We start from the raw sequence: 11,532 nt of genomic DNA on the forward strand, positions 1-11,532 counted from the left end.
CTAGTGATTTTATTCAGGATAGGACAGACTTCGAAATGGAATTAAATATAGTCTTCAGTAGCCCCTTCAGTACGAGAGGTCTTTTCCACGCTGAATAAAATCGTCTGAATTTAGAGAAACAATAGAGACAGCATCTTAATGAATGGGTTAACATTTTCTCCAAGTTACATGACGATCATCATCAATGACAAACCATTTGATTCAGCCAGAGAAGACCTTATAATAATGAGGGATGTATGAAAGCTGTACCTAAGCCTTCCGGTGCAGTCTCTCCTCTACAGAATAAACTCGTCTGGCAGGAGAGAGAGAGAGAGAGAGAGAGAGAGACTGTGTGTGTGCTTTATTCAGTGTGCTTTCTAAGGATCCCTTTAATGTTTCTTGGAGGGAGCTAAGCGTATAATGATAATGATGATGATAATGATAGTGTGTGTGTGTGTGTGTGTGTGTGTGTGTGTGTGTGTGTGTGTGTGTGTAATGTGAGATGCATGTGCTTGCCTGACAGCACTGCGGGAAGATACAGCATATGGAAATAGTGTGTGAAGGTCACACACACACACACACACACACACACACACACACACACACACACACACACACAACTAACAATGTCTAGTGCGTCATTGCGCAGGAATGATGAAATACAAGAATGTCAACACACACACACACACACACACACACACACACACACACACACACACACACACACACACACAAACACACACATACAATTAAAGACACATTTACACACTCACGTATACACACACATATCCACAAATAAATATAGAAACATACTAACACATTATCACTGAAACAGTGAGTGAAGGCGGTAGGATAACGAAATAGAAAAAGGTACACAAAAGTATTCTTCTGTCAACAGTGTTCAGAGTAATTTAGTACGAAAAATAAATTGCTTAGGAAGAGGTGCTGAGAAGTGTCTTACGCCACTGGCTCTAAAGGGCTCCTTACAAGGTCAATCATGATTGCGTAGTCATTGGTTTTGTCCATACTAATAAGGGTGTGCAATTTTCAGTTATCGTGCGCGGCGCACCTTGCAAAGATGAGTACTGAAGGCGCATATACAGCAATAATTCTTGTTCCAGAGCAGTGGGGTAGCCAGAGGAATGGCTATGGGTAGCACTGGCCACCCTAAATTTCCAAGAGAAATATTCCCAGCGTTTCCCAAACAGTTATCCCTGGGCTGCCGCTTGGCCACCCCATTTTTTAAATGTCCGTGCTCTAGATACCACAGAGCCCACGAATAAAAGGAAAAGGAGAGTCTGGATGAAGGACTGGCATATGAAGAGATCAAATTTCACACATGAGACGGCTTTTACAGTACCATGATTGCCCAATCATCTCCGTACACCTTCAGGCATAATTATGCAAGCGTCATGATTGACGAGAAATTATCAAACCATGCTGATACTATTCAATCATTTGTACAGGCATTCAGTCACACCAATACACAACGGGTATGCCTGTGCAATTACCATGTTTGCGTAATCATGCATGACTGTCTAAGGGGCCCTAAAACCTAACCCTCCTCCTCATTCGTTTACTTCTTATTTAACTTAGGAAGGATCTCTTGTATAATCTGTAATTTTTAGGTATATTTCAGCTTAGCCACACCTTTACTGTAAGAAATTATTATTGCTTTCAGTAAGAGGACATTTGTGCTAAATTCTAACTGTAGTTGGTTTATTTTCATGTGATGGACCAGGGCCACTCCCACAACTTGAATATTAAGTCTTGGTTGCATGAAATTCAATGAGCCTTAGTCATGAGGGAGGAAGGAGTCTCCTTGGTTACTGCTCAAATCAATTCTCCAATCTGACTAACACTTGGCCGTGAACTGAGGTGAAAGATGTTAGGGATCTTGGTCAGGTTAGAATGAACGAGCTTTGTGAAGGTTATATCTTTAAAATAATATGGAGATAGCGTGACTGAATTACAATAGATGTCCTTGGGCCAACTGAGTCATGAGAGGACTACCTCAGTGTAAACACGAGACATGACGTGTGTGGTCGACGATTTCTTTCAAACCTACAATCATTGATGGTAGAACCCTATTCTAGGTGGCATTGGAGACTTCGTAGCACATCTCTCATTGCAACTTATTATATATATTAAACGTTGAAAATTTTTCGCATGCTTTCTCTCGTCTTAATATCGTCACAGTTTAATATTAACAGCACGAACAGAAAATAAAGGATGTTCCAGCAACTGAGTATGGCGGGAACTACCTTAGTGGGTACACACGAGACATGGGATAGTACAATATTCTAAAATCCTGAATAATTCCCACTTGTATTCGTGCCATTAAAGATTCATGTGTATTTTGAGGCACTAACAAGGCGTAAATTGCAAGGTGTGGGACGCAAAGCACTTCCCGACGACTATTTCCCATGCACTGGCCTGTGTCATGAGCCTCAAATATACGGTACTGGTTTTCTGTGTATAGTGATTTACATTTGTTGTTACCAGAAGACGATCCTTATCCACTCTCGGTTCAGTTGTAGGCCGAGTGTAGTCAGAAGAAAGGGTCGATTTAAATAGTAACCAAGGACGCGCACTCCTACATCATAACTAAAGCTTACTGAATTCTATGCACCTGAAGAAGACCCATAACCCCTTCCAGCTCAGTTGAAGGCCGAGTGTAGTCAGAAGGGAGGGTTGATTTGAATAGTAACCAAGGACGCTCACTCCTACCTCATAATTAAAGCTCATTGAATTTCACGCAAGCAGGACTTGGTATGCAAGTTGTGATCAGTAGCTCAGTTCCATCCGATGAAAATAAAGCCACTATAATTGCAAGTCTAGAGGCTGCGTTTTTGGTATATTCCACGTGACACCTGTTCCTTAGCGATTTATGCTGCATATTAGGCCTGGATATCCTCTTACATGCTATTACTACAAAACTAAGTCGAATTTAAAGCGCTATGAAGAACCTAGAAGAGAATGTAGAGATTCACTCCGCAAAATAAATCGCTACGGAAGAGGGCGACTCCTTGCACCACGCCAGAACTTTAACCCGTGCACACTGATGATGTTTGTATAGGTCAGAATTCTAAAGCTTGGAAGTGACCTACACAGTAATGTAAGGCTATGTGTATGGGTGAGAATTATAGAGAATGGACAGGTTAGCTTGTAAAAAACACAGATACTGAAAAAAAAAAAAAAATCTTACTTTTCTTTTTTTAAAAATATATTATACTGTTGATTCAAAAGCTTTCTCAAATGGACAGTAAAAGATGAATACTTGGGATGCTGGAAGGTACCCCAATATTCTTCAAACGAAACCAAATCTGTTAATTTCTTACTAAAAACTGTAGGCTAATTTTTTTTACGGAACTGCAGAATTTGACCATTACAGAGAAAGGGGTACATCAAAACTCCGCAGACGAAACCAAATCAATTGTATTTCCTTATTTAAAAAAAAAAAAAAAGAAGAGTATGCCAAATTGTTCACCAAACTGTAAAGGAGAGCCAAGAAGACTGATTACGTGACCGATCGAAAGGGATATGCAACTGGAAGCCTCACACACGAAACCAAATTTGTTACTTTCCTTTTTATAAACCAAGTACTGATTATTAACTAAACCACATATGCCCCTCAAAAAGCTGCTCACATGACGGGCCCAAAGAGACAGCTGAAAACCTCACGAACGCTTGATCTGTTACTTTCCGGGTTAAAAACTGAATACCGATCCTTTGCTGAATCACAAAAGCGCGCCAAAAAGATGAACACGTGATGGGTCCGAGGAGACAGCCTGAGAAAAGAACCATTTTTTTTTTTCTTCATGGCTTAAAAAGCGATTATTGATAATCCACGGAATTATAAAAGCGTGCCAAAAGGTTACTCATGCGCTACGGCGAAAGAAGCAGACTAGTAGTAGTAGTAGTAGTAGTAGTAGATGTTGTTGCTGCCAGAACCCCAGGGTCACCTAAACGTGAACCCCATGGATTGCAGGTTAATGTTGCCGCCCTCCTTCAATTCGCTATCTTTTATTAGGGGGACAGGGAGGGAGTTGAGGGACGTGTTAATTAACCGGGCAGTGAAATAGCTCGGTTATACCGGTGCCACCGCACAAAGGCGTCCACCTCCAGCACCCAAGACCTCAAAAATGAAACCCAATCTATTACTTAACGTCCCCAAATGCTAAAACAGATTATAGATCATTAAAAAAATTGCCCAAAGGTTGCTTACGTGACAGGTCGAAAGAGATTATTCAGAATTCCAATATCCGTCACTTTCCGCCTTACAAACTACATTACCGATCCACACAACTGACCACGTGACAATCAGGCCATCCTCACATGAAAGCAAGTTGCACATCGACAGGGGAAGAATGTCGAGCTGATGCTTGGGGCCGAAGTGGTATTACGCGTGGGGTATTCAATCATGCACACACATTGACGCTCTGGCACAGTGTGGTCGCTGTGTGTGTGTGTGTGTGTGTGTGTGTGTGTGTGTGTGTGTGTGTGTGTGTGTGTGTGTGTGTTTTAGAGAGAGACAGAGAGAGAGTGAAGTATTCTAATATCTGAATCATCATCATCATCATCATCATTATTATTATAACGATGATGATGATAATAATGATAAGCCTAATAATAATAATAATAATAATGATAATAATAATAATAATAATAATAATAATAATAACAACAATAATAATAATAATAACAACAACAATAATAATAATAATAATAATAACAACAACAACAACAGCAACAACAACATGAACAACAGCAACACGACTATGAAGAAGCACCGTCAGACAGAGCAACACACATGGGACACGCATGGTTTTCTGGGAATCTTTAAAAAAAAAAAAGGAAAAAATCGCTAATGCCACAATCTTACCTAACTTTGGTAAAATTTATAGCTTAGCTTAGAATTCCTTACCTAAACACAAAAAAATAACACACACACACACACACACACACACACACACACACACACACTTATTATGACGATGACATAAGTACAGCAAAACATACTAACAAACAAACAACTTGATATAATTACCACACAACTATAGAAGAACAAGCCGGCGGGCCAAGCTTTGTCAGCAACCGGAAGTGAGTTTCTGTATGAAAAATCATAACCACTCTCAACCCTGCTTGTAGATAGCGCTGCCAACGATCGAAAGTAAGTTTCGGGACCAAAACTCAGTCCTGTAAGAAGGTACTCCTGGACAATATTCCATCCAAGAATAAAAAAGCCCTATACTCAGTTTTTGTTATTGAGGAGAAGATGCACTTGATGGCTTGGTGACGATTGGCTGAATGTAACATGTCCGAATAACATTTACTAACCCAAATCTCCTCATCAGATATATGTTGTCAAATAATAAAAAAGATATTATGAAGTAACGTTCCATTCAGCCAATGATCACCAATCTGTCAAGTGCATCTTCGCCTTGATAAAAAAAAAAAAAAATGAGTATAGGTCAATAACCGTCGGTGCATTAGCATTACGCGCGAGAATGGTCACGATTTTAGCGACTTTCACATTATTTTTGCACTTGATGACCTTTGAACCCTAATCTGGCGGATATAAGTCACGGATATATGCTGCACAGTTGTAGTACTCATTAACGTCTATAAGCATGCAAAGTTTCATTCAATTCCATCCACCCACTGTGGAGCTACAGGATTTGAAATTCGCAGAATGGCCCACCCGAGGTACAAATTATAAGTGGCGCTACTAGCGACCGGAAGTGAGTTTAGACACTAAAAGTTATTTTTATATGAAGGTACTCCAATGCAACATTCCACCCAAGAATCATGGCCCTTGCTTAAAAATCCTCGGAGCCTTAACATTTCGCACAAGCAAGGGGTGAAGAGATGACAATCTTACTCCTATACTGCTTTTGCTTTAACATGGGCCAGATTTCTGTCCTATTGCAGCTTATTTCACGTAGCTCACACAATAAGTCAATACTGTGACTTTACATCCTTTACGTAGCACTTAATAATGACTAGCATCATATTCTAGGGTTAATCTATTATTACGGCTCACCATTCAAGATAGAGAGATGACAGTTTAGACGAACTATAATCACCAAGCACAAAATCGGAACAGATACTATATATAATGCATTCATCGGCTCTCTGGCCAACCTCAGTGATGTCTAGAGTGGTGAGAAGGCGCAGTCGCAAGCACTGGAGGTGATGTGCGAATGGAAGTGAGCTGCAGTGAGGTGAGAGACAGTACCAAAGCCACATTCCCGCCAAGATGTGGGCGGTAGCGGTGCTTTTCCTTTCCCCCCTCACCATTCCACCCTCAGCCAAGCCTCTAGTGGCAGGTGGGTCGCTTATACACTCAGTCCCTTCAGTTTGTGGGCGTCATTTTTGTTTCTAATTGACTCTAGCTATACCCCTACTGCTTTAACTTTACCTTGGTCGGAAATTGCCATCCACCCATCTTGAATGCTTTTGTCATAATTTATATTAGCGTTAGATTATGGTGCCACTTACGAAGAATTTATGAGGAAAAGATACAGAGCCACAATATTTTCTTTTTCTGTGACTGAGCTACAGGAAATAAGCTACACACGGACGAAAATCTGTGCCAAGTTAAGGTAAAAGATCTACAGTACCAGCACTACGTACCCTCACACTTCACTCTGATACGGAGCTGGAGAAAGACGGTGCTGGCGTGTGACACCTTCCCGTGGTGGCACCAGTATAATCGGGTGGCTCTGCTTCCCTGTGAAACAAACATCCCTCAACTCTTCCCTTATCCCCCAAAATGAGGATGGTAAATTGTAAGCGAGGGGCAGTTTGAGCCTGCAGATGTCCGGGTTTACGTTCGGATAAGCCAGGGGCCACCACCACCACCTCAACCACCACCACACCACCACCACCAAAAAAGACAATACCAGGGGACCCACGAATTTATTATGAAGACCGAGAACGCAAAAGTACAAGTTCCCCCCTTTTTTTTTTTTTTTTTTTAACGATAATTTCTGAGGCATGTGATAATGAAATGCACGTCTGACCCTTTCTGTATCGCTGCTGACTGCAGTCGGTGATGTGGGATCCAGGCTAATTTCATGAAACAATCACATGTATCCTTTTTAATATTTTTTTTTTCCTTTTCTTCACATGATGAACAGAGGATGGAAAAAAATTAAATATAAAAAAAATTCCATGCACCAGGTTACAGGTGTCCTCCATTCATAAAAGGTCTGTAACAGTTGGACTTGAACTGCTGTATGTTGAGGTTTAGGAGATAACCTGAGGGACTTGCTTACATTTTCGTTTATTCTGTTTTGATAATATGGCCGTTTGTCCGTGTACATGGGTCACTGGTGTATTTTTCCATCACTCACTTCTTGCTGTTAATATTACATCGTTAACTCTTCTTCTGAGTTTCATAACTGCTTGCCTCTCCATTTACAGAGGGCATGCGCCATCAAATATACTGTATATACACATCGTCACCCTATATCTGTTCATATTTACTAACAATATTCTCAGTTTTCCATATATTCAAAAGGCCTTTTTTCTAGAGATAGGATCCCTTCAGTCTGTCGTTCTTCCTGCCTTTACGTTCCAGTCTTTCAAAGTCACTGTGTCTAATGAGTAGTGAGTCTTAAATTTGACTGACATATATATTTTTTTTCGAGTGATAAATATTTCTTTTTCGGGAGATGTTTAATTTCTCTTCAGTCGATCTCTTCACTGCAATACACCTAATTTCACAGTTCATCCACACCTCTTTATCTCAGCTCAGTCTCACTCACTGGATAGTCTTTCATGTAATTTTCCGCAAACAGAGCCTTCCCTTCATTCTCTTCTTATTCTTCTGTCATATTCATTTTTGCACACTCTCCTTGTCAGTCTTTAACGCCCTATACATTCCACATTTCTCATCTTTAACTGTTAGGAATTTGTTTTACGAAATTAGTGCAAGAATGACACGAAGATATAAATCCAAACATGGAAGCTTGTGCGGAAAAAAAAAAAAAAGACTCGTGTACAGGGAAAGAAAAATCAGAACGCTCTACCACTTTTTGCTGTAGCACAAAAAGTGGCGATCACAATGTCTGCCTAAAGTGGCTCGCGTGTGGGGAATATGCATGAGATGATTAAGTTGGTGAGAAAACGGCACCAACTAAAACAAATTATAGTCCTAAATACAAGAATAACTGCCTATATCTAAACCAGAGTAAACAGTATCATTTTTATCTTTTTCCCTCGTTTTCTGAGGCAGGATAATGATAGACAGGGACTAGAGGCTGGTGAAGAAAGTTATCATAAATTATTTTCGTATCTCAGTCCTGTGAGACGTGTGGCCGTACGATCATGAAGGCTAAATAACATCATACTATCTGTTCATTTATGTGGGTGACATCTTATTGTTCTCTCCGGTGTTGTATGTTATTACCGCCAATAAAAGGGTGCTAATTGGGCGGCCAACCTCCTGCGTGCACGATAATACAGTCCTTTCTGTGGAGAGGGGTGCGGGGAGGTAGAGACGGAGGGGTGGAAATGGGGGACAGAAATGGAGGAGTAAAGGTGGAGGTTGAGGCTGAGGTAGAGATGGAGGGGTGGAGGTGGGAGGCAGAGATCGAGGACCGAAGATGGAGGGATGGATATGAATAGGTAGAGGTGGAGGGGTGGGCGTGGAGGTGACAGGTTTGAGGTGGAGGGGTGGACGTGGTGGTGTCAGGTTTGGGGTGGATGGGTGGACGTGGAGGTGACAGGTTTGAGGTGGAGGGGTGGACGTGGAGGTGATAGGTTTGAGGTGGAGGGGTGGACGTGGTAGTGTCAGGTTTGAGGTGGAGGGGTGGGCGTGGAGGTGACAGGTTTGAGGTGGAGGGGTGGACGTGGAGGTGTCAGGTTTGAGGTGGAGGGGTGGGCGTGGAGGTGACAGGTTTGAGGTGGAGGGGTGGTCGTAGAGGTGACAGATTGCAGATGGAGGGGTGGACGTGGAGGTGAATGGCTGGAGATGGAGGTGGAGGGGGACTATGATTTATTAGCGACAATCATCCATTCTCTTTGCACCTTTCGCACACCTCAGCCATTATCATACTTCAGCGAAACGAGCGCCGCAAATTGTCTCCCTTACATTTTTGAATCAATAATGGCGGTTCCTTCTGCGTAACTATCGTGACTGTTAATGCAGCCTTAAATCACCCACTCGTAAAGCTGCAATATTGATCGATCCACCCCACACGAACTGAGATTATGTTATGCAATATGTGTTAGGTTGGGTAAGGTTAGATTAATTTACGTCATGTTAGGTTAGGTTAGGTTAGGTTTGGTTAGGTTAGGCTAGACTGGGTCATGTTAAATCAGGTTAGGTTGGCTGATGGCCCTGAGGTTGGATTTGGTTGTTAAATCAGGTTAGGCTAAATTTGGCTGAGTTGGGATAGCTAGGTTAGGTTGGACTGGGTTAAATTAGGTTGGGTTGGCTTATGTTACTGTAGGCCGAAACATGAGGGCAAGTTAGATTAGGATGGGTTGAGCTGGGATGACTTGGCTTTGGGTTAGCTTAGGCCGAACGTGTGGGTTAGATTAGGGCGGGTATTGAGTGCGGGTTAGGCTAGGTTAAGTTAGGGATTGTGTCCGAAGTGAAAGGTGAGATCAGGTATATTCTTTCACCTTAACTTGGCACAGATTTTCGTCTTTCTGTAGCTTTTTCACGTACCTCAGCAGCAGGAAAAGACATTGCTGCGGCTCACTATTTTTCACAGCACTTCGTGACTAGCACCATATTATCGTGTTAATTTATTGTTGCAACTCAGCAGTCAAGACAGACAGACGGCAACTATATGACAAAATATGGTGAAACGAGTGTAGTTGTCTAGGGCCGGATCGAACTCCCATTCTTTCACACAAGTACCCATCACTACTCAGTTCCTGACTGAGTACCTTGATATCCGATACTCTCCTCCCCAGACAATTTTTCACTCAGCTACTGCGTACAGCCTTGAGTTATTATGCATTAACCTGGGGATATGGAATGGCTGCCAGTAGAACTGTCCTGTTCGGATCACTTAAAAGTAAGGACAACGTATAGGTATAAGGTTGTTGTTGTTGTTGTTGTTGTTTTTCACTGGTTTTGGAGATTTTGTGACACCTGTTCCTCAGCTATTAATTCTGTACATTAAATACGTCTTTCTACACAGTGAGGTGTTGGAAAGGGACGGATTCACGTGGTGGTGCTGATATAACAAGGCTGCCCGCTGACCGGTTATATAAAATGTCCCTCATCCCCTCTATCCCCCAAAGCGAGGATGGTGGACTGCAGGAAGAAGGTAACTTCAGCCTGCATTCCACCAGGTTCACATCTAGATGAGCCTGGTCCCACAGCAACGAACTAAACCACTGTTTTAAATTACTGTTGAAAACAGTATCCATTTTATACAAATGTACAGTATACAGCACATAAAAGAATATGAAGGTGTAATATGCAAATTAAACCACCAAGGTGCTGCGATACCTTTACCAACACTCAGTAACGACCTATGGAGAAGCGGTGGCATAAAAATATTATACCGCACTCATATGCCTCTTGTAACTGGGAGTACTCGTAGAAGAGATTCTCAAATATGGCGACCTGAGACGGAACAGACTGACATCCAGCAGATCAAAGAGACTTACAGTACATAGGCCCTCCCATTTCAGCTGCAGAGGGACATACAGAGTGTTGTTGTTGCTGATGCAGACCCAACAACCACAAGCAAGCGGCCGCCATCCTGTGACAAACAGTGCCTCACCAGGGTCAGAACAAGATCCTTCCACATGGCGAGATGCAGGGAAAATGGAGGAGTCATTGTCCCCAGGAGAATGAGCTGCGTATAGGAGATATGTCTGTGTGAGCAGTCTCAACCTAGACCTGATTACTTGGTAAATGTGGCTGAGTTCCCTGCCTGGGAATGCTGTGCAAAGTCAGCTACCTGAGCTTCGTCCCACGTCACCCTCATGGGAGTTCCTCCCTGAACGATGGCAGCCATCCACCCATAACTTATTTGGTGGGCTAACGGGTTCTACACCTTACCCAAGGGTGACCCAAGACCATGCAGGGCACGGGTGTCCACTTTCCCTGAGCCGGATACATGCTTCGGCTGCATACTCCAAGCAAATATAGAAGAAACACCCACCGGCGTAGGTGAAGGGAAAATTGTTGAAACATATGAGGGAAAAATACGAAAAAATTTCTTTCCATTTACACCCAGAGATGAAATATTTAAAATTTCCTTCCATTCTCGCCAAAGCTAAAAAATATAGTCGAAACGCCGGACGAGGCAATTTGAGAAGGAAAATATCTGAGACACATGAAAGAAATAATATGCACTTTCCTCCCACTTACCTGGTAAGAGACACATAAAATCTCCTCACATTTACATCCGAAAATGATATATTTTCAATGTATTCCAGATAAAGGAAAAATATACCCGAATCACTGGACGTAGTAACTGCAAAGGAAAAATATCTCAAACGCAGTAGTAGAAAATTTACACTTCCACTTTAGCTGCTGAAGAGATTGTACCTAAGTTGACGCTGTGACTGTAG

Source organism: Coenobita brevimanus, chromosome 86 (genome assembly GCF_032717465.1).
Source record: "Coenobita brevimanus isolate Jiangsu-jjx chromosome 86, ASM3271746v2, whole genome shotgun sequence".
NCBI classification, from domain to species: Eukaryota; Metazoa; Arthropoda; class Malacostraca; order Decapoda; family Coenobitidae; genus Coenobita; species Coenobita brevimanus.